Source organism: Camelus bactrianus, chromosome 6, assembly GCF_048773025.1.
Source record: "Camelus bactrianus isolate YW-2024 breed Bactrian camel chromosome 6, ASM4877302v1, whole genome shotgun sequence".
In the NCBI taxonomy this organism is placed as follows: Eukaryota; Metazoa; Chordata; class Mammalia; order Artiodactyla; family Camelidae; genus Camelus; species Camelus bactrianus.
The window spans coordinates 62,060,297-62,080,192 of NC_133544.1; the positions used below are offsets into that span (position 1 = coordinate 62,060,297).

The 19,896-nt window shown below is 42.8% G+C and overlaps 1 long non-coding RNA gene across 2 annotated transcripts; it reads right to left on the minus strand.

Annotated features, from left to right (window-relative positions):
- Nucleotides 1–791: 791 nt before the first annotated feature.
- On the minus strand, nucleotides 792–9,242 carry LOC141577922 (uncharacterized). 2 transcript variants are annotated; one of them, XR_012507570.1, is made up of 4 exons: nucleotides 8,343–9,242; nucleotides 2,324–2,546; nucleotides 2,109–2,224; nucleotides 792–852 (listed from the first exon to the last, which is right to left on the minus strand). It is a non-coding gene; the product is annotated as an uncharacterized LOC141577922 (long non-coding RNA). The 2 variants fall into 2 exon arrangements; XR_012507569.1 differs by lacking the exon at nucleotides 8,343–9,242 and having other exon boundaries at nucleotides 2,324–7,687.
- Between the last annotated feature and the right edge of the window lie 10,654 nt (nucleotides 9,243–19,896).

Below are 19,896 nucleotides of genomic sequence, written 5' to 3' on the forward strand. Positions count from 1 at the left end.
AATCACATCATTGTCAAACAAACAAACAAAACAACCATGTGTCACAATTAAGTCCTACAAACCAATAAATAAATAAATAAATAAATAAATAAATAAATAAATAAATAAATAAATAAATTTTAAAAATCACATTACCAGCGTTTATTCCACCTAAGGCTTAACACCACTTAATCAAAGCCTCATGTTTCTGGCTCCCCAAATTCAGCTGCTTGTCTGCCTCTCAAGGTTCCTGGGTTGTGCTCCAAATGTTGGGGGAAAAGGATGCTGTATATTGGATTCCTTTAAACTCCATCACCCTCTTGGTCCAATGCCAATCATCATAATTGATCACACAGAATGTATATTAGGCCTATTTTGCCGACCACGCAGTTCTTAGTACTTTTTTCTACACCATTCATCCGTCTGTAGTCAAGGTCCCTTGCCTCATTTAATGAAGCATAGGTTTATAGTATACTGGAACGGTGACAAGGGTCGGACATGTCCCACACGGGACAGTTTGGGTGGAGGCTGGGCCACATCTAGGATCCCAATGGTGGTCCCGCTGCGGGATGGGCCACAGGCAGTGAGCAGGGCTGCAGGCTGTGCTGTGTTCTGTGTCTTTCTATAGGGATCGCTTTCATTTGTGGGGCCCCTCACCTCAGTCAGCTACTTCTTAATACAGCCTCTGGCTGCCTCCACAATTGTGTCCAGAATCACCTGATTTCTGTACCCTCTCCATCCAAATGACCCTCACACTCTCTCTGGGAGAGGAAGACATGGCCGTCAGCCTCACCCCCCATGTCTCACTAACCTTTGTGGTGCATATACCATGCTCTGCTCCCCTCCAGGCCTTTTCTTTTAATTCTTAAGAACCTAGTTTGGAAGCCAAACAAAAATGAGTATTAACCATTTCTTTCTCTTTCCATCTGAATGTTCTAACTGGGCAAAGGGTCCAGACATATAGCAAAGTACAGTGAGCACAGAGATTAATATTTCAGGATTCTAGGTCAGGACATGAGCTTGCCCACACTGTCCCCCAAGGTCTCACAATCCTTTTAAAATCCCATTCCATTAGAGTCGTTCCACATAAGGAAAACCTTCACTATCGAATCTAGTCAAATGACGGTGCTGGCGGTTAAGTCAGGAGGTCTTACAAATGAAGGCGCTACAGCTGGAAGAGGTTAAGCCACGTGTCCAAGACACACTGCCAGTTAGAAGTAGGGCTGGGATTCAGCTCCAGGCTGCAGAACCGTCACCTGGGGTGACTCAGGATTAGTTGGCAGCCAGCTCAGAGCAAGATCTGGACACAGGGCAGAGGTCAAAGCAGGGAGGACGCTTCTTTCTAAAATGAAAGAGTCACAGGGGAAGATGGGAGAGGGAGGACAAGAGGAATGCGGGCCTGATTTTGCTCTGTGTGGGTGAGCGCACCACCCTTCTCCTAAAGCACCACGTCCCAGGAGGACCCTCTTTAGATGCCTTTTGATTGTTTCTCTTTCAAAGCTATGTTCCAAGACTAAGAATTTTCCCACCTGCCTTTATAAATAGGATATAAAGGTAATATAGAAAATTTAGGGCTGGGGTGAAATGCATATTCTAAGGAGGTGGAGCTGTGCGTGGCAGACCCTGAGGCTGCAACAGGTACTAAAAGCCCACCATCGGTGTCATTCCCCTTCTGGGCTGTTGTCTAGTTAGTTGTAATATGTTTTCAAATCATCCAGATCAGCAGAGTGCTGTTTTGATGGGACTCTGAGGAGAACTCCCAGGTGGGTTTTAGAGATATAATGGGAAAAATTGCTGATGCTTGGGGGATTTTGAAATATTGGCCTTACACTTACAACCTCAGAGAAAATGGATGCTTGATGGGCTTTTCAAAGCTGGATGGAGGACAAGAGTGTGTTTTTTCCCCCAGCTGACTTTTTAGATTCAAGGCTCACATGCGCGGGATCATCCCAAGGGGATTTTAGCCATTCCTGCCAACTGTAACTGTGGCTAGATCATAACTGGTACCCTGAATAAGGTTCAAATTGAGCAGCAGCTTCAGCAAGAGTGGCTGTCCTGAAATGCTCTTTATCCCAATGAGGACAATCATAGTATAAAATTTAGATGGCACTTTTCAGTCTATTACACACCTTTTTAACATCTTAATCCTCACATCACTTAAGGAAACAGTCAGTGGAGAAACTACGGAAGGCTGTGTTCCCCAATGCCAGCTACTTAAAGAGTGATCCAGAAACTTGGTTCCCATCTGCAACAATATAAGTAAAGAAACTGAGGACAAACTTTGGGAAATTTCAGAGCAATTTGACAGAATAATTTTATATCTTATAATAAAAAGAGGTTTTACCTGTTTTTTGTTTGTTTGTTTGTTTTTTTAATGCTGAGTTTCACAGCCCCAAGTGCAGTCAAGATTCAGTCGCTCTCCAGTTCCAGCACAGCTGCCTCTCCCGCTGACCTCGGCTTGCATCCAGTCTTCCCTCTTGACACGCCAGCCCCACTGGTCCTCTTCACGTTTCTCGAGCACACGGGGGCTTCCACCTCGTGGCCTTTGAGCCCACTGTTCCCTCTGCCTGGAATGTTGTTGCCCAGCTCTGTGCCTGGTTGGCCTCTTCTCATTCAATCCACTCCTGAGAAGCTTCCCTCACCAGTCATACTAAAGCAGGTACCCGGGACCTCTCTTTCCCCTTTCCCTGTTTTATTTTCTTCATAGCAGCCCTTACTGTTATTACCTTATTTATTCATTATTTAACCATCTCTCTCTCCCATTATGATGTGAGAATCTTGTCTTCCTTGTTCACTGCTGTGTCCCAAGCACCTACCACTGTGCCTGGCACATTGGACACACTCCAGACATATTTAGCAGGTGAAGGAGAGGATGACAATGGATGAGATGCCCAGTGCTGCTTGATAAGGGGCCACCACTCCACTCATCCGTGAGTGACCACACATTCACAGGGTTCTGGGCGCCTTGGAGAAGCGCGTCAGTGTATCCCCCCAGTGTATCAGCCTTGCTAGGGGGACAGCATTTGGCCTCATAGTTGGAAAAAAGAATTGCATCTGTCACATACCAGCTGGTTTCCCAGATAGTGAGGCGAGTCACAGAGCTTTCTCGTTTTAGGTATAGTTATGGTTTCCTAACCCATTTCTCTCAGTAGTGTCCCGCTTTTATTTTTATTGAAGTGTAGTTGATTTACAATGTTGTGTTGGTTTCTGGTGTACAGCATAGTGATTCAGTTATACATATATGTATATTCCTTTTCATATTCTTTTCCTTATAGGTTTTTACAAACTATTGAATATAGTTCCCTGTGCTATACAATAGGACCTTGTCCTTTATCTTATATATAGTAGTTTGTATCTGCAAACCCCAAACTCCTGATCTATCCCCACTTTCCCCTTTGGTAACCATGAGCTTGTTTTCTATGTCTTTGAGTCTGTTTCTGTTTTGTAAATAAGTTCATTTGTGTCATTTTTTTAGATTCCACATATAAGTGATCTCATACGATATTTGTCTTTCTCTGTCTGACTTATTTCCCTTAGTATGATAATCTCTAGGTCCATCTAAGTTGCTGTGAGTGGCATTATTTCATTCTTCGTTATTCCATTGAGTAGTATACCATTGTGTGTGTGTGTGTGTGTGTGTGTGTGTGTGTGTACCAAACTTCTTTATCCAATCACCTGTTGATGGACATTTAGGTTGCTTCGTCTTGGCTATTGCAAATAGTGCAACTATGAGCATGGGTGTGCATGTATCTTTTCGAATTAGAGTTTTTGTCTTTTCTAGATATATGCCCAGGAGTGGGATCGCTGGATCATATGGTAAATCTGTTTTTAGTTTTTAAAAGAATCTCCATACTGTTTTCCATAGTGTCTGCACTAAATTACATTCACACCAATAATGTAGGAGGGTTCCCTTTTCCCCATACCCTCTCCAGCATTTATCATTTGTGGACTTTTTAATGATGACAGTTCTGTCCCATGTGAGGTGATAACTCATTGTGGTTTTGCTTTGCACTGCTCTGATAATTAGTGATGTTGAACATCTTTTCATGTGCCTATTGGCCATCTCTATGTCTTCACTGGAGAAATGTCTGTTTAGGTCTTCTGCCTATTTTTTGACTGGGTTGCTTGTTTTAGTGTTATTGAGTTGTATGGGCTGTTGTATATTCTAAAAGTTAAGCCCTTGTCAGTTGCATCATTTACAAATATTTTCTCCCAGTCTGTATGTTGCCTTTTAATTTTGTTTATGGTTTCCTTTGCTGTGCAAAAGCTTATAAATTTAATTAGGTCCCATTTGTTTGTTTTTGCTTTTATTTCTATTGCCTTGGGAGACTGGCCTAAGAAAACATTAGTATGATTTATGTCAGAGAATGTTTTGTCTATGTTTTCTTCTAGGAGATTTATGGTGTCCGGTCTTATGTGTAGGTCTTTAAGCCATTCTAAGTTTATTTTTGTGTATGGTGTGAGGGAGTGTTCTAACTTCACTGATTTACATGCAGCTGTCCAGCTTTCCCAGCATCACTCGCCAAAGAGACTGTCTTTTCTCCATTGTATATTCTTGCCTCCTTTGTTGAAAATCAATTGACCGTAGGATTGTGAGTTTATTTCTGGGCTCTCTATTCTGTTCCATTGATTCATATGTCTGTTTTTGTGCCAATAAGTGGTGACCCATTTTTAATGACTGTCATTTCTCTCATTTTTCTTTGAAGTATTACTACTCACAGACTCTGGCCTGTCCTGGTTTGCAGGAGTTGAAAAGTAGGTCTGAGGAAAGTTGAAGAGAACCTCCGACACAGCACAGGAAGGTCAGGTCCCTGTACTGGAGCTTCCCAAGATAATATGGTGGAATTTGTTAAGACTCCAGGTAATCACTATTCATGTGCTTCATCCACCAGAATCTTAGAACCTTCCCCAGGGGTCCTGTGGTCCAACTTTCAACCTAGTGCGACACCTTCCATGACACAGTAATAAACAATCGTCTGGCCTTTGCGTGAATAGATTCAACAACATTGCAAGGCAGACGGCCCATATTTTACCCCTGGGAAAACTTTTCTGAGGAGATTTTCCAATAACATCGATTCTTTCTTCTTCTTTTAAACTTTCTCTGTGGGCAGTTGGTAGATATTTTCCAGCTTGGGATGCAGGCCATATGGAGTGAAATATTTAGAAATGTTTAGAGCTATGTTGTCCCTTATGAAAACGAGATCGAGAATAACCTAAGAGAAAATCTAACACCATTGGCTTTTCCATTCATAAGCATATGCTGCTTGGCACTTCCCTGACATTCTGTGAGGTGAGGGAGCCTGGAGTTTAAATTCCATTTGCATGTTATCCCACTGTGATGGGAAATTATTTCTCCTTGGCCGACTCTTATCATGCAGATTGCTCTAAAATCAGATTACAGCTGTTCGTTTTGATTGATTAGTTAGTTCTGCCTTAAAAAAAATCACTTATATATTTTATCAGTGAAAATAAAGCTGAGGAAGCAAACATAACACTTTCTGGTAGGTTTCTGAGCGTTTTAAGGAGAAACTGGGCAGACATAACCCCTATACACACGTGAGACAGAAACAAACTTTTAAAAAGCATGAGTAAATCTGTCAAATAACCCAAGGGGACCCAGAACTTAATTAAATGCAAATTAATCGATCTGTGCAGCATGGAGCACCCTTTAAATGCCAAGTTATTCATTAAATGGCAGGAGCTGCAGAGGATAGAGAATGAATAGAACTTGTTCTTGAACATTAAAGGCGCCCAAAGAAGCAGCCTGCCTGTTTGCCCCCAGCCAGGAAGATCATTTCGTGTGTACACTTCATGCTCTAGCCAAGTGTCCTGGGCTACTTACAAGGATAAGAGAAGTAGGGACGTAGCTTTAGGGAGATGTCATGTATATTCCAGGCCTTGGGGCCAGATATCCTGGTGTAAGTCCCAGCTCAGCACGTACTAGTTTCATGACCTTGGAAGCATTTTTTAACCTCTCTGTATTTATTTCCTCATCTGCTACATGGCAGTACTATTTTTCTTGTAAGGCTGTTGGGAAGATTAGAGATAACCTATGTAAAGCCCCTAGAACAGCGTGTAGCCCACGGTAGCATGCGCCAGCTGCGGGGTCTGGGTTTGGTTTCCCCTGTCCAGTTGCAGACACGTTTGCCGGGAAGTCAACTTTCATTAGTTCCTAAGTTTATCTTGCTGGAAGGTGACATTGGAGAATCTGCGCCAAGACAAGCTGCAGAAACCCTTTCCAGCCCTTCGTTCCTTAGCAAGGGCTGCGGCGCTGCGGAGGGGTTGATTCCGGGCAGGGGCTGAGACCACGCCGCGCAGACAGACGCCGCGGAGGAGGCGGGTGAGAGGCGGCGAGGGAAGAAAATCCGGGATAATGTGTTTAATCTGATCCGTTCCCTGGAGTCATTAAAATGCATCCTCCCCTGGACTCTGAAATTCTTGAGCTGAAATAATCAGTCCAACAGGCTTTTTGCTGAAGGTAGTGGAAGCCGGCTTGATGCGTCCGAAATCTCAGGCCTGTTGAAATACTGCCCTCTTGTGTTGCGGGATGGGAGCAGCTTCTTTGGGAACCGGCTCAGCCTCCGAGCCTCTTAGAGGCTATTATGCTTCCAAACTAAACCCCAAAGCAAAGACGACCTAAATGATCCACCTAATGTGTGGGCTTAGAATGGGGGTGCTAGAAGTCCAAGCCCTTATTCGCTTGACAGAATTCTGAAGGAATTACGAACCTCTACAGCATCCTCTCTACAAGGGAGAAGAAAAACACTTGAGAGAACTGACAAACTCCAAACAGGAGCTCTCTGTTTCCCTCCCTCTCTGCTTCTACTCTCTAAGAGACTAGAATTTGAATGTTCACATACCCAAAAAAGGTAAAATAATAATAATAACAATAAAATAAATTATTTAGAACAAAACCCGTTCTTGTAAACATTTAACGGTAGCTTTGATTAGTCATTATTTTATCTCTTTCTGTGTCTCAGGCTTTGTCCTAAGTCCCAGGGATGCAGCTAGGGCAGATAAACATGGTCCCTGCCCTCCTGAAAGGTACAACCACAAATCCTGGGCTTCAAGCTATTTGGGATTTTATCCACCCTGGAGGGCAGAGAATAGTAATGCTCCCAACGTCTAATAAACATTCTAAGAGAAAATAATCCACGATAGCTCAAGGCTCACTAGGAAATATTAATGCCAATTCTCCCTGAGCCAGAGTTGTCTGAATACCTTGGAGAGCTCTTTTTTCCCTCGGATATCATTCATGAAATAGAATTCTCCTCCTTCAAATTCTGGGGTTTATCCACATTTTCAGCTAAAGGGACGGATTAGTCTTCAGGTAAGTAGAATAGGGAGCTACTTGGTTTGAGTCATGCTTGTCTTAATCTCCTAGAAATCATATTCCTTTGTCTTAAAGAATTAGCATCTGCAGGAGTCCTCTGCGGAAATGTGCGTGTTCCCGCACATGGAGCCTCATTCCATGTTAGTTATTAACGCTCACGGCGAGATTGATTTGTTAAATCCTTCCTAACCTGATGGCTAAAGCCAGGGAGGCTCAGAATAAGTACATTTTTAAAAATAACTTTTTCTGACTTTATAAATAATAAATGGATACAAACTACCATGTTCAGAACAGATAAACAATAAGGTCCTACTTTATAACATAGGGAACATATTCAATATCTTGTAATAACCTGTCACAGAAAGGAATCTGAAAAAGATATATATAAAACTGAATCACTACTCTGTACACCAGAAACTAACACAACATTGTAAAACAACTATACCTCAGTAAAAACTAAAAAATAAAAATAATAAATGCTCATTGTAGAAAACACGGGTAATAGAGAAAACTCTAAAGAAGAAAATTATTCCCACCATGAGAGAACTAATCTTAACATTTGATTCTTTTTTCCAGCTGTATAATTATATAGATACTGAGGTCTAGGCAAAATGATGCTCACCTCATCCCACTCCTTGCAGAAGTCCAAAGCCTGCCCCCAAATTTATGTACATTGAGAAGGAGTGTACTGGGGGGGGGGGTTGTAATTAGGTTTATTTATTTATTTAATTATTTTTTTAATGGAGGTTCTGGGGATTGAATCCAGGGCCTGGTGCATGCTAAGAACACACTCTACCAATAAGCTATACCCTCCCTCTGAGTTCACTTGTTCATTGTCAGTTCTTAGTTCCAGACTTTACCTCCACAAATGCTCTCTCTGCTCTTTACCAGGTCTGCCTCCTTCCCTCCAGCATACACACTCGTGGATGTGCACACACAACACACACACACACACACACACACACAACGCCACTCACAGCAAATATTTGTGCCCGTGGCAAGCTGAAGATTAGGGAGGAGAAATACATACCGTGGTGAGCAGCTTCAAGCATGACACCAGTCAGACCCTTCTTATGGTTCTCTGCCAGAGAATCCCCGCCAGCCACCGCTTGCCCAGCTGTCCTCAGCCTGGGAGTACCTCCCTTGCTCTCGGTCCTTGATCCTGGCCTCACACAAAGCAGTTCAGCCACTTCCTGCTGTTGCTCAAGCTCCAACCAGCTCTCCCACCCTTGGGTCTTCCCTCTCACTCAAAGTCTTATACCAGGTTATTTTCTGAAACAAGGATAGTTTGCCCCTTAAGAGGACTGTTACTATTGGCAGATAAAATAATGAAATTTCCACCCCATTCCATTTTTTAGGGATATTGTATGGGTTGGGATTCTTTTAAAAATAAATGCTATTGGGAGCATTTCACCATGTCAGTAAAAATTACTTGAAAATGTATGTATCACATAATATTTCATCATCAGGATGAGCTAGTATTCCAAGGACATGACATGAGAGGGGGCAGGCCTCAATGGGCACAGGAGGATGGGAGTTAGCGGGGAATGTGGAAAGGGGCAACACATTACAAAGAGGGGTAGAGACATAGCCAACATCTTTGGGACATTCCATAATTTATCTTAGGCTCAGCTCTTAGGGCCAGCAATGTCCTCAGCACCCCTTTTGCTGAGACACTAGAAATGTAGAACATTCTTAATGAAGATAGCAACGCCAACAGTTGATATTTAAACACTGGTAACTGTGAGGTTGAAGCAAGAGGTGGATAGAATACAACTTCTTGAAGGTGAGAGTGTATCCGTTATTATCTATGCTAATGTACCACATGGTACACACAGCTGGAAATCAACACGTTTAAGATAAAATTCTGGAAAAGGTGACGCTTACCTGGCTTTTTACAAATCCTGAGTATTAGAAACTTCACCTTGTGGAATCTAAAAAAGGAAAGAAAGAAAGAAAAGAGAACACTAATGAACTCATCTACAAAAGAAACAGACTCGCAGAAATAGTAAACAATTTTATGGATACTGGGGATAAAGAGGGTGGGAAGGGATAAATTTGGGAGTTTGAGAGTTGCAAATGTTAACCACTATATATAAAAATAGATTAAAAAAACAAATTTCTTCTGTATAGCACAGGGAACTATATTTGATATCTGTTATAACCTTTAATGAAAAAGAATATGAAAATGAATGTATGTGTATGTGTATATATATATATATATATATGACTAGGACATTGTGCTGTACACCAGAAATTGACACATTGTAACTGATTATACTTCAGTTAAAAGGAAAAGAAACTTCACCTTAGTTGAGTCCCTCCTGAATATGTATTTATATAACAGCACCAAGAGGGATTCTTTAACTCGAAACTTTATGAAGATAACAAAAGGATTTGATGGGAATATCTGGGTCTTTGCAAGAAATTAGACCCACATATAATTTTCTGTACAAACAGCAACTCGTTACAGCATGACCTGCAGATCAGTCAGTCCCGTGTTTCTACTCTCGTTTGTTGTTCTTATTCTCAAATTCCACCTAATCCCAGATTCTACTTTGCTCTCCTGACATTTCCTGGAGCTTTCTCTCTTACAGAACTCTCTAATTTTGAGTCCCACTTCCTAGTAACCCCGTTAGATGACTGGAGGCAGCACCTCGCAGTGGAAAGAGCACATCCCAACACTTCCATCAAAGAACTAGGGTATCCTAGGCAACTCTCAACTATTGCAGTTTTCTTATTTACACAATACTCAAAAGTGGGTTTGGGAGACAAGAGAAAAACCATCTTCAGCATCAATTCTAATCATTCCTAAATCTGATCTGAGTAAAGGAGTAAATAGATAACTACAAAAGATTATTGTTTAACCCCAATAAAAATATTTCCTTAGCATCTACCTTAAGCAATTCTGGATTGCAACAGAAAAGAGGAGTTTGAATGTTCATTGGTGGGCAGGTAAACAGGTTAAAAGTTAGCAAAAATATACCACTGAACGACTGACCACAACTGGTTCATTGAAAATAAATAATCTATACAGCTGCTGTGGAAAACAGTATGGAGATTCCTCAAAAGACTAGGAATAGACTTACCATATGACCCAGGAATCCCGCTCCTGAGCATATATCCAGAAGGAACCCTACTTCAAAATGACACCTGCATCCCAATGTTCATAGCAGCACTATTTACAATAGCCAAGACATGGAGACAGCCTAAATGTCCATCAACAGATGACTGAATAAAGAAGATGTGGTATATTTATACAATGGAATACTATTCAGCCATAAAAAAGACAACATAATGCCATTTGCAGCAATATGGATGTCCCTGGAGAATGTCATTCTAAGTGAAGTAAGCCAGAAAGAGAAAGAAAAATACCATATGAGATCACTCATATGTGGAATCTAAAAAAAAAAGAACATAAATACAAAACAGAAAGAGACTCATAGACATAGAATACAAACTTGTGGTTGCCAAGTGGGGAGGGCAGGAAGGGATAGACTGAGAGTTCAAAATTTGTAGATACTGACAGGCATATATGTAGAATAGATAAACAAGATTATACTGTATAGCACAGGGAAATATATGCAAGATCTTATGGTAGCTCACAGCGAAAAAAAATGTGACAATGAATATATGTATGTTCATGTATAACTGAAAAATTGTGCTCTACACTGGAATTTGACACATTGTAAAATGACTATAACTCAATTTAAAAAATGTTTAAAAAAGAAAAAGAGAAAGAAAGACAGTAAATAATCTAAGGGATGTATTCTAAGTTCCTTCAGTAATGTGATAGTTCACTGAATGTTACTGTGGTTGTGGAGGTGAGTCTACTACAAGCAATGACCAAGGGACCTGCATTCTTTCCACTTGTAGTCATGTAGTAGTCATACCTTCTGCAACATGTGCCCATGGAAGAGGAAGTATGAGTGGAGAGAGCAGAGAATCACACAGGTGGTTTTATGCTCATCCTGGAGGTGGAGCACATCACCGCTTCCCGCATCTTATTGGCCAGAATGCTGTCACGTAGTGTGAACTGACCTGTGAGAATCTGGGAAATGTAGCCTTTCTCTGTGCCTAGGAAAAAGAAACTGGTGAACAACTGACAAGACTACTTACAAATGAGCTGTTCCTTGTTTCCACCTTAACACCATCTGTTGTTGTGGGCCATTTAAAGAGCTGTTCATTGTACAACCAATTGGATTCCATAATCCAGATCTCTCCTTGACAGCTAAAATAGCCAGAACGTGGTATATGGAAGCACAAAGACACACACATCCTCCCTCTCATTCTCTCGCTCCCTCTCTGTCTCATTGCTAGCAGCAAACGTGCTAACAGCATAGTTGATTTGTTATTAATTATTAATATTAACAATGGATCCTCATAATAGCATAGCTCTATGTCAGACACTGGGCTGTGGGCATTATCTCAATTGATCTTCACAAAATCATGTGAGGCAGTCATTAATTAATTACTAGTTTCATTTTTACAGCTGAGGAAATGAGACTCGAGGTGATCTGCTCAAGGTCATACAACGATAAAGTGGCAGGGCTGGGACTCCCATCCGAGTCCATCTGGCCCTCAAACCAGTGCTCTCTTCACAGCTGTGCTGGCCCGACCTCCCGTTCCTAAAGACACCGCCAGAGTGAGGAGGAAGAAAAGCCCGTGAGGAAGGAACTTCGGGCTTTTCTGATCTTACTGCTGCCATGGTTCTAAGTGTCACTCTCCGACCCTCCCGACAGTTTTGCAGACGAAACCCAGACTGAAGCCCTCGGTGGCCCCGCTTTACAGATGATGCCCTCACTGCTCTGCTCAGCCTCAGAGCTCACCCCGCCTTGCACTCTGGCCTGTGGAATGCCCCCCACGTGGAGCACAGCTGTGAAACTCAGCCGGGGCCACCCCTGCTCACAGTTGGTGTCCGACCACATGAAGTCTTTAATGCTCTCACGTAACACTTTCTCTCTCCACCTTGAAGGCAAACTTGAGACCAAAGCCATGCGTTTCCATCAGCACCTAGCACCGTATAAGGCACAGCAGAGGCATCTAAGGCACACGTGCCGATGTGGGCTGGGCAGCCCTGACCTCACTTCTGTACCTCAGTTCCCTCCTCCGTAATGTGAAGGGCTTTGGTGGGATAAGATGTAAAGGCTCACCCAGCCCTCAAGTCTACACTATCCCTGGGCCTTGCTCTTCAAGGGTGCCCTGTCCAAAAGCTTGGTCAACTTTTCCTGCCAAGCCAATGTCACCGAATGGTCACGGGGCGGGTATAGTCACACACTTGCTAGCTAACATTTCCAGGTGCATGTGACTATAACTGAGTTTCCACAAAGAAAATTGCATTTTAAAGTGACAAGAAGCCATTATTATAAAATGACTAATAATGCAGCAAAGAGCTGTAACGTGATTCTTGCCCAAGTCATTAATCAATTGATGTACTTTAGAGAGGAGCTTCCTTCTGCATGTCGCTAGTCATTTATTCAAATCAAGTAAATATTGTCCACATTGTCCACTGAGAGGTACAGGGTGATTTATTAAGGAATTGAGCAGATCACATTTGGAGGAATTGCACAATGAAGGATTCTCTCAATAAGGTGTTTTCAAGTTGTCAGGTGGGCTCTACCTGCTGTGCCATGTATTCGTGCATCTTGGGGCCTCTTAGTGTTCTGTCCAGTGGCCCGATGCAGTGAGGTTCAAGGCAACCTCCCTTGGCTCATGGGTCAGTTGCCATCACACCTGGGGACAACAACATTCAAGAGGCAATAGCTTGGCGACAAAGACACTAATACCCATTTGTACTTCTTCTTCAGTCAATGGCTTGCCTCCCTTTCTGGTTTATCAAATAATTAGTTACTTTGCAGAATCAAAAGCCTCACACGTAGGTGGCTTTCATTGGAACGTGGGGGTGTCCGAGCAGGACGTGCCACTTCAGCCTCGTTCTACGGCTGCCATCACTACCACAAGGAGGGGCCGGACAGAGGCAGGGTAGTTCTGGGGCCTCCAGCCAGTGACCTTTCACCACTTAGAGGGAAATGCTCGGAACAACACAAATGTGAGGCTACTGGAAAACTAGATGATGACCCACTTTATCACTAGCCAGAATAATAATAATAATAGCTGGAGGTCAGAGCAATCGATGAGTGCCAAATCAGGACAAAACTTAGACCAGGTTATATCCACCCAATTGCAAAACATCTAATACATTTGGGTAATATTTTTAAAGTACATCCTTTAACTTCAAGTAAGCATTTGATTTTTTTTTTTCCTTTCATATGGGCTGTTACAACATCCTAGAAACAATGCCTGGGACTTCTCTCAGGAGTTTCATGATCTGATTTTGCAAACTGGCTTCCAATCCACACACACACACACACACACACACACACACACTCAGAGACACACACGCTGGCATACACTTAGAAAGCTTCTTCCCTTTGTGCTGTGTCATCCAAACACCTACATGGTCCCCTGGGCCCCTAGAAGGAATATTTCCAAGGCCTCTACAAGTGTGGAAGAATGCATCTCTGTCCTTTTGGAGAAATAATAGCACTAGAAGGGAGGGTCCACCTTTCCTTCTTGTCACAGTTTAATATCACTCGCAGATGAAAAATGAATGACTTTAGCACTGGATTAATTGGTGACGGAATGCTTCGTATAAATGTTTCCTTACAATCCATGCTTCCTGCTGACATTCACCGAGACTCCCTGAGTGTGTGTTACCACGAACTTTACCTCCTAAAGTTCCCCTGATCTGCCCGTTTCTCTGCATCTTCATTCTTCCACCATCAGGAATAGTAATCGTGTCCTAACGACCTCCCCACCTCTGCACTTGCCGCGCCCCCTCACAGCAGCCACAGTGAGCTTGATCAGCCCAGGTCTTCCCTGCGGTTGACTACTGGCGCTATTGACCCAGTGGAATCATCACTATGAACCAAAGTCGCGTCTCTGCCTGTACGTCTTCAGCCTCGTCTCTCTCTGCTCCCCGTGTTTCTTACTCAAGAAACCAGGCTTTTTCAGGCCCTTGTCCGTGCCAGCCTCCTCCCTCCCCTCCGCCTTTGCCCACGCTGTTCTCTTGGTCTGCCTCCCCTCCCACCCTCAGCCCACCCCCGCCTTGCCCCTACTCCCTCTTCAGACTTCCCATTTAAGTGCTACTTCCCTGGGGAAGCCTTTCCTCCCTCCCCAGACTAAGTCAGGACGCCTGCTTTATTTTCTTATTGTACACTGTCCTTTTCCTTCATAGCCTTTCTCAGCTGCAGTGAAGGACTGTGTGCATGTGAGCTTCACAGCGGGCTCATCAGAACAGCAGAACAGCAGAACAGCCCAGGGCCTGCGTGCCCGAGTCAGACTGCACCACTCAGATCTGAGCACCGCCCTTTCCTAATGTCCTGGGTGAATCCCATCGCTTGTCTATGCTTCTGTTTCTTCATCTGCCAAATAGAATTAATTAACAGCATCTATTTCACAGGGTCACTTGGGACATTAGATGTGGTAACAAGTAGCCTGTGCCTGGCATATAGAATGCACTCAATACATATTAGGAAGAAAACCTTGGTAAGCTCCAAATACTTGTTTGCTGAAAGAACAAGTGCTTTTCATAGAAAATGGGGATAAGAGCTTTTGTCCTGCCACCACTCGAGGTGGACTGAAGATGAAATAAATTGCTGATTGTGAAAAGGCTCTATCTCACGTGGAGTCCTGCCAGACTTAAGCCTATGTGGCTTGACCAAAATATCTCAGTGATTTGTTTTAAAAAACAAAAAACAAAACAAGAGCAAGGTTGAAGCAGAGCTGGCTGTTCTGTTGTCTCCTATTGTGAAGAAGTTTTCCCAGCAGAGCAAAGGCCACACCACCCTCATTCCCACCAAGAGAGGCGTCACGGGAAACACAAAACTGCTTCCCAGGAGGTGCAGAGAAAGCAAGAACAAGGAAGCTTCCCCAGGCTCTCCTTGGACTGGGTAAACACAGTCTTTCCAAATTCAGGAGCTGACAGTCTAGCACTTTACCCCTGGGGAAGATATTAGCCCTCAGCAAATGAATGGACCTTGAAGTTTTCCTTCAGGGGAACAGGTCCTACTTAAATCTCTGCAACAGCTGGATGCTCCCATACAGCAACAGCAGGAGCAGTGAAAGTCACTGCGATGAGTGACAGAGGCCCCTAATTAATCAAGCTACTCCTCAGCCCATCCACAGCCAATGCATTTTCTCTAATTTAGTTCAGTGCCACATGGAAGCATATATTCCTGCTATGAATAGAGTTCTGGAGGTTTATGGGTTCTGAGGGCTGGCAGGCATCTTAAGGCTATTGAACCCAAAAGTCTGTTCCATGCACATCCATGATTCTCTCCTCAATATGTGGCTAAGCTGAGGGTCCCAGCCTTCCTGGATGGGGTCCCTTAGCATAAGGATGGGCAGACCTCAAGCTGAGCTCCTGGTGGATCTGCCCAGTGGGGCTCTGAGACAAGGGAGGAGAGCCTAATGCACAGCAATGACATGGCCAAGGTGGTTGGAACAAAGGAAGGACACTGGGGGCAAAGGAGAATTTAGACAAAGATTTTAATGCATTAAATCTTAAGAGATTTCTGGGACTAGAACTCAAAGAGTATCAATGACCAGGGGCCAGGCACAAACAGACTGGACTGGAGGAATAGGTAGAAGCCTGATTAGAATGGGGCACTGGGTGCCTCTGAGCATCCTCCTGTGAAGCAAACACCAGTGGGCTACTGGCTGTCATTTGAAGCTTCCCCTTCCAAGCAGCGCTATCAGAGTTTGCTGCCTTGGGGTGGCGGGTGGGGGGCACTGTTTGTAAAACAGCAAATGCACTGGCCCTCGTGCGTTATTCATAGGAATGTACAGTGGTGGAACTGCTGTGGGAAACTATTTGGCAGTTCCTCAAAAAGTTAAATATAGAATAACCGTACAACCCAGCATTCCATTTACCCAGAGGAACTGAAAGCAAGGATTCAGACCAGGTACCTGTACACCAATGTTCACAGCAGCGTTATTCACAATAACCAAAAGATAGGAACAACCCAAGTGTCCATCAACAGATGAATGCATTAACAACATGTGATGTGTCCATAAAATGGAATATCATTCAACCATAAAAAGGAATGGCACTCTAGTACATGCTATAAAATACATGAACCTTGAAAACATGATGCTAAATGAAAGACTCTAGACCCAAAAGGATAAATATATAATTCCACTTACATGAAATATCTAGAATAGGCAAATCCGTAGTGACAGAAAGTAGATTACAGGTTACCAGGGGCTAAGGGAGGGAGAAATAGGGAGTCATTTTTTTAATTACTAAGAGATTCTCTTTGGGGTGATTCTTAAAGTTTTGGAAATAGATAGTGGTGATGGTTGCACAAAATTGTGAGTGTAATGAATGCTGTTTCAATTGTACACTTAAAAATTGTTGAGATGGAAAATTTTGTTACGTTTATTTTTACTGTTTAAAAATAATATAATACACCAGAAAAAACTGAATGTACACTTTACACGGGCATATTGTATAGATGAATTATATCTCAGTAAAGCAGTGTTTTAAAAAAAAGGAAAAGCACTGTAGTGGCGCTGGGTCTATGCAGCCTTGCTGTGGGACGTGGTAAGAGCATCAAACCCAAGCAAGAGGCTGGCTATTTCCCACTCCATTCACGATGGGATGTGGCAGCAAGGGCCCGGAAGCAGGGCAGGTGGCCCCAGGGGTCTGCGTGTTAACCTGGGGAAGCGCCTGGACAGAGGCTTGAAGTGAATGAAGTACAGAGGGTGCCCGGAGGAGTGAGAAGCAGTTCACACTTCATACCAAGCAGCCTGTGTTGCTTCCAATTTTTCTTCTTTCTTTTTTAAAATTATTTTTTATTGAAGTGAAGTCAATTTATCATGTTAGTTTCAGGTGTACAGAAAAGCAATTCAGTTATACATATACCTACATACATATGTATATTTTCAGTTTCTTTTCTATTACGGTTCATTACAAGAAACTGAATACAGTTCCCTTGCTATAAAGTAGATCTTTGTTAGTTATCTAGTTTATATATAATAATGTATCTGTTAATGCCAAATTCCTAATCTATAGCCACCTCCTCTTTTCCCCACTGGTAACCACAGTTTGTTTTCTATGCCCATGAGTCTATTTCTCCAAGACTGATTCTTAGGAGAAGAGTGACTCCCCTCGACCACATGCACCTGCTGAGGCTCTTTAAGATAGCAGTTGTGGGTGGAACTTGAAAGGGGGCAGAGAGACAGATGTTTCTACTTCCCATGGGTGAGAGCTAGCAAGCTGGCTAAACCACAGTAAGCACATCGATGTGGCCACAGTCACACCCGACGTCCTGTGTACCCCATATGGTCAGTCCAGGGATACTTGGCACACAAGCGAAGTCAGGAATGAATACAGTGATTTAGATAACTTAAAAAATAAGAAAGGCGATTTTGCTGTATTATCTGAAGTTCCTATTTTTGTCCATTTCTAGTGTAAGTGGGTACACTAAGGAGTACAAGGAAATGGGGAAAATAAGCTGATTTTTATCAATGTGGAAAGATACCTGGATGGGCTGAAAGATAGACCCTTATCAGTCTGCCTGTGAACTTATAACCTCTATCAGCATTTGTAAAGAATGAGTCTGTACGTTCCTGATTCCAGGAGAAGGACACAAAATTATTGAGGTAAGAGATGTTGTTAAAACAGGTCTCTGCATTCTCAATGTTGGCCATGCTTCCTCAATCTAATTTCCATGTTAAAGTAAGAACCAATGGACAGACTATCATTACAACTCTGAAGGACCCACCTGTCTACTGCTGTAATGCACTGGAATTGATGTATTTGGATTTCCATAAAAATAGAAGCGAGACCTGTGGTGCAGCCAAAGGCCTAAGTACTATGGGGAAACCGATTATTTGGGATGCATTTTTTTGTTTTTAATTTATTTGGAAATTAATTTATTTGGAATTTAATTTGTAGTTAATTTATTTGGAAATTAACTGGAAATTTGGAAAAGATAATACATTCAATGAAACATGGGGATATAGAAGAAAGTCTCCCTCTCTGCACCCTTCCTTAGAAGCACCATTGCTGCCAATTCCTTCCAGAGACTCAGTCTGACTGTCAATAATGCCAAAAGTTTCTCTGCACTTGGGATGGGTCAACAGTCCTTAGAGAGTCCCACCACTTTTCAGATGGATATTTTGTCCAAAAACACAAATATGTGTATTTGTAAACACGTAAACACACACAGGTTAGTCAAAAGTCTCTAACAGATTGGAAGAAAAACATAGCAATGGATTTATCCCTGCCTATAAATAGAAAAAACATTTCAAAAGTTTATGCAACTCAAAACACTTAAATAAGTCATTAATGATTGGAAGGATTTTTCTGGCTGTGTTTCATTTTGAAAAAGTGGAGCTGTCCTATGGAAGTAAACGCACTTCTGTAGTGACTTGGACCCTGCATTCTGTGCGTGTGTGTAGAAATAGCCACCCAAAATAGCCATACATCTGAAACCATCTTTCTCCTGGTCCATTAATCTGCAGGGGTAATTTGAGTAGGCATTGATGATGATAAACACCACAGTTTAGAAGGTGTTAAACCAAGCTTATCAGAGCTCACATCGAGAAACAAATTAGGCAAACTGAAGTAATTTGAGCTAATGAAGTTTGATTCCAAACATCCAGATCAATTAAGCTTCAAGGGCTCGCTTGAGTTCTGCTCTGTAAGGCAGTGAGGAGCTGCTGCCTAGGGGACGAGGCTGGGAGTACTGCCTGAGAAGGTCTGAAAATCAAGGGGACAGACCATTCGGTGCTTCACAGATACAGTTCTCAGGTCTGTTTGAGGAGCACATCCTATTGAAACAAAGGGAAAGTGGCTGATGTGTTCACGTGGACCCTGCTCGTGGAGTCTTATAGGAGGCTAGGAAGAACAAGACTTAAGATACGCAGGGGTCAAATGTTTGGTAATGTTTCTAACGAGCTTGTTGTGCCTGGGCAGACAAATTGAAAGCACAGGTCCTGGTAACATGAGCAAGAGATGGGCTCAAAGAGAATTTGCCCGTTTCAATGGATGGAAAGTAAAACAGAGAGCTCCAAAATTCCAGGCTCTCAGGGCTGAACTATGAAACTGTGCTCACCTCCCACCTGTAAAAGATAAAACTGAAAGGTGCTTTGGAATAGAAAGACCGTTTAACACAACCTCTCAGGGCAAAGACCAAACCAAGGGTCTTGCTGTCAGACTTATGTTAAGACTTCTGATAGGATTAAGATGGTTCCTGGTAATTCTTTCCCATTGGGGAAAATGGTTCCAGGAAAAGAGATCAAGGGTATGTTCCCATGATGGGGGAGGGTATAGCTCAGTGGTAGCGCACGTGCTTAGCATACACAAGGTCCTGGGTTCAATCCCCAATACCTCCCATTAAAAAAGTAAATAAATAAACCTAATTACCTCCCCCAACCTCCCAAAAAAGAGTATGTTCCCATGGAAGCATGGTATGCTCAAAATCCCTGTAATCAAGTTTGGAAAGAGAGGTATGTCTTGGAAAAAATAGTGGCTGTGTTTTACTGGAACATGGATCCCACCAGAATCAAGCAGA